Below are 4699 nucleotides of genomic sequence, written 5' to 3'. Positions count from 1 at the left end.
TCTGTTTTCCTTTAAGAGCTATTAGGTAAATACGTTTTGAATTTTATCCAGAGTTCTTAATTGTAATCCAGGAGAAAGATAGACTATTGTGAGCTTAATTTACCCTGACCAAAACCAAAAGTTCCAGGGTATAGTCAAGAATTTTTATTGTCTTTATGTTTTTACATAGATATGTCCCTACATAAGAATGTTGCATGTTGATTCTTAAAACAGGAAACCAATACATCCATCAGAGAGCTTCTCTGTTTGACATCAATGTTTGCACTTTGGAGAACTGTGATTACTTTGAAAGTTCAACATTCTGACAAAGATGAGAAACACCTCAGTGGCGACTGAATTTATTCTGCCAGGCATCCCAAACACAGAGGATCTAGAGACCATGCAGTTTGTCCTGTTTTTGTCCTTCTACGTCTTCGCTCTTACAGGGAACCTGCCCATCCTACTGGCTCATCTCTTCCACTTGGCTTCAAACCCCCATGTACTTCTTCCTGTGTAAACTGTCTGTGTGTGACATATTTTTCCCATCTGTGAGGTCCCCCAAGATGCTCTTCTATGACTCAGGGAATAGTCAGGCCGTCTCCTATGCAGGCTGCTCGTCTCAACTCTTCTTCTACCATTTCCTGGGCTGTACTGAGTGTTTCCTGTACACAGTGATGGCCTCTGGCCGCATTGCTGCCATGTGTTACCCTCTATGCTACATGATAATCACAAGCCACAGAGCTTGTGCCATCCTGGTCCTGGGAACATCATTTTTTGACAATATTCAAACCACCTTTCTAACCACTCTCACCTTCCAATTGCCCTACTGTGGCCCCAATGAAGTGGACTGATACTTCTGTGATATCCCAGTGATGCTGAAGCTGGCTTGTGCAGATATCTCAGACCTGGAGATGGTGGGGTTCATCAGTGTGGGCCTCATGCTCCTCAGCTGTTTCCTTCTCATCCTCACCTCCTCCAGCTGCGTTGTTTGTTCCATTCTTCAAATCCGATCTACTAAAGGATTACATTGTGCCTTCTCCACAGGTAGTGCCCACATCACTGCCATCCTTCTTTCTTTTATGCCAGTGGTCCTCATCTACCTACAGCCCACCCTCAATCCTTGGCTTAATGAAACTGTTCAGGTGCTGAATAACCTGGTCACCCCCATGCTGAACCCCTTGATCTACAGCCTGAGAAATAAGGAAGTGAAATATTCTCTGAGGAAGGTGCTAGGGCAAGTGGCCTAGTGATAGATATCAGTAGCTACATTTTAATAGCACCACATTGCTTACAAAAGGTATTTCCTTTTCTGTGATAGAGAGCACTAATATCATCACTGCCCCCTTTTATAGACAAAGAAGTTAAGATTTGAAAACATAAAGTGAATTGCTCAAGTTTACATAACTAATCAATTATTCTGCTCAGGAAGGATTATCTCTACCCAGTTGCCAAAATACCCTAGAACTTCTGTCCCTCACTCATTGTTTTCCTCCTGCTACATCCTCTCCTTCTCTTCTCTTCTCCTTTACCCTAGCACTTCTTCATCTTGGCTGGTGGATCTAATTATACCCTCAAATGCCTGCAGCAGGTAAACCCTCATTTAACGGTCTAAGAGTTGTTGAAAATGGGAGCATTTCAACCATATGGCTTCAGGTGGCATTCTGTGATTTCTGAAATGTAAAGAGGTTATGTAAAGGAAAATGACTTCTGGATGAGACCTGAGGGAGGACTCTTATGGGTGAATCAAAGACACCAATGTGCTGTATCACCACAGAGCCTGTCTGTTGGTCTTAGACCTGGAAACAGGCCTTGGCTGGGAGCTGAGGCAATGGATGAAAGGGAAGGTGGAGAGAGTTGATAAGGAGAGTCTGTGAAGGGATTCTGCTGTTTTTCAGTATTAGAAATTTGAGCTTGTCTTTGTAATCCCCAGCTCAGCCAGGGGTTAATTCAAAGTCCAAGCCCCTATTGTTCTATGGTTTTGAATTCTCTACTTACCAAAAGGCTGTGGCTTTAGTGTTCTCCCCCTAACATTCCTTTGTTCTTTTGCTTTGTGAGCTTATCAGAGAAACGTACTACCCCAATTCAGACAGAAAACTGAAGGAAAGAAAGGACAGTGAGAAGGAGGTGATGGGAAGAGAAGGGGGTGATGGGAAGGGAGGGTATGAAGGGAAGGGGCAGAGGCAGAGAAACATCTTCTCACTTCTTTGTTCTTTTCAGGATTTGAGTTCTTTCACCTCAGTCTGACAGACTGAACCAACCACAATGTTGTGTTTGGGGTCTCATGTCAGGATGATGAGATTATGTGTGTTTTTGAAGGAGAGAACATCTTTCTTGTTCACTTCTGTTCAGCTCTGCACCTTTTAATCTCTCTACCAGAAATGCTCCTTCCAGAGTCTTCAGCTGGACAATCTCCTTCTTATCATTAAAGACCCAGAGAAGACATCATTTTCTGTGTAAAATCTTCCTTATTCTAAGCAAGTCAGGTTCCCATTTCTCTATGTTTTGAATCAGACTTCTCAAAGTCCTCCCTCCATCATGTTAGAATCAGTTTTGGCAAAGCATTTTCCAAGAGTGAAAGTAAAGTAGGTTCAGGGAGGATAAGGACAAAAAAAAAAAAAGGGTCAGCTGGGGACTGACAGCACAGAATTGACAGATCTTTTGTTGAACAGATGAATTTCTGAGTCCCAGATGAGTTTAGTTGCGGCTGACAAAGCAGAACCTCAGTATCCTCATATCTGTCAGTTACTTTGTATCTATTAAGTATCTCCAGAGTCTTGAGGGCAGATTCATCTTCCGGCTCTTGGATAAAGCTTCACTGATAGTCACAGCCTTTGTCTTTTAAAGAGCTTTTATCAAATAGAGGAAACACGACAGCAGTCGTGTTTTCTATTCGTTCAACAAATAAACATTTACGGAGCCCTCACTTGGGCTAAGTGCGGTGCAGCGAAGTAGGCAGGGAAACAGAGCAACAGTCAGTGCAGTGTAGTAAGTGAACTGCTATAGACTTTCAATAGATATCGAGGAGACCAAGGCCCTTTTAGTCTAATCCCTTCTCCTAGTTACTTAAGCTTTGGTCCAAAGGAAAATGAATTGTTTGAGGGTGAGGAAGCCTCCACTAAGAAAACTTTACATCACCATTTAGAAAAATAAAAGTAGGCTACTTAGTAGTAGGAAGACAAATTCACCTAAATTTTTCTCTGTCACTTATTAGCTGTGAGCTTCATTTTTTTTTCTCTGTAACATGGAGATAACACCTTTCTTGCAAGTGCTGTTGTAAGATTAAATGACACAAAAGCAAAGTGCTCATCTGCCTTATTGTAGGTACTTCAAAAGCTTATTTATAATTTTTTTTCTATTCTTTTTGATATTTCCATAGCTTAGTCCCTCACTTCACTAAAATCTTTGATGCTCAAATACCACAACCACAGAGAAGCCTTCTGTGGCCATAATATTAATATACTCACCTACTTCATCATTCATGTTTCTATTAGTTTATTAGTTTATTGTTTATCTCCCTAACTAAAACAAACTCCATGAAGGCAGGAATTTTTCTTATCTTGTTTTTTACTGTCCCTACAGAATCTAAAGCAGTGGCTTTTATATGGAATGCCCTAAAGAAACATGAATTTCTGAATTTACACTCTGTTTTGTTCCTTGTGACCAAGATGATTCCCCATTACCCATTTCCTCTAAGATACTGAATTCCTGTTTTGTTTTCCTGGACTAGAATGTTTGCCTTCATTTCCAGCGGGGACTCTTCCCAGAACTGGAATTCTTTCTTCCACATCAGGACTTCAATGAATTAAACTCCTGACCCTTTTCTCTGGGCTCCATTGTTCTCCATTACTTTTATTCTCTGCCCCAAATCTTGCTTAATTACATCTCTGGAGCCAAACTCTTCTAACCCTGTTGCCACCTCTCTTCTGAGACATCCACTTGGAACTATCAACTATCACTGTCATTGATCATCTACGTCGTTGAAATTTCTTTAGATGCTTGCTCTTAAGATTATCTAAAATACCTGTTCCAACTCAATAGATTACTCTCCACCTTTCATTCAGTTTTCTACCTATCTGTAGCCCTTATTCTGATGGCCACAGAGGTATTTAACACAGCTTGTTAAATGAGACATGTTAAACTCTAAAAGTAATATGTGAAATAGAATAATGGCATGACTGTGAGCATTAGAACGAGTTCTATAAAGGAAAGGGAAAAGAAGTTACACTATTTAATATCTGACTAGGGGCCAAGAAGAACTTTGTACGCATTATTTTATTAAACCTTAACATTAACACCTCAAAATATATATTATAATCCACATTTTTAAGATGTAGAAACTAAATTGCAGGGTGGGTAAGTAATATCCCTAAGATCATACTAATTCACAGGAATTATAATTGAAAGTAGGATCTACCTCACTCCAAATTGAAGATTTTCTTCATAATTTTGCTGATTCTATCTGAAACACTAGTGCATAAACAAAATCAAGTTAAGCCAGAAAGAATTACATAAATTTTATCCATGACTTTTTATTTTTGTAGTTCCACGATGTCAAGTTTCTTGAGAGTTTGCAAAGTGGACATTATAGATATCAAAATAAAAGTACAGGATTACTCGGCATTTACATCAGGTCTTAGATGACCAACATATGGAAGATATATACAAATGCATAATTAGATAATTTTAAAAGCAAATAACATTCTTAAATACTTACTGTATG

General features: G+C 39.7%; 1 pseudogene; it reads left to right on the top strand.

Annotated features, from left to right (window-relative positions):
• Positions 1-310: 310 nt before the first annotated feature.
• LOC131407850 (olfactory receptor 10D1B-like) lies at positions 311-1226 on the top strand (annotated as a pseudogene).
• The last annotated feature ends 3473 nt before the right edge of the window (positions 1227-4699 follow it).

Source organism: Diceros bicornis, chromosome 7 (assembly GCF_020826845.1).
Source record: "Diceros bicornis minor isolate mBicDic1 chromosome 7, mDicBic1.mat.cur, whole genome shotgun sequence".
NCBI lineage: Eukaryota > Metazoa > Chordata > Mammalia > Perissodactyla > Rhinocerotidae > Diceros > Diceros bicornis.
The sequence above is the reverse complement of the archived record's forward strand: the minus strand, read 5'-3'. Positions and strand labels throughout refer to the sequence as shown.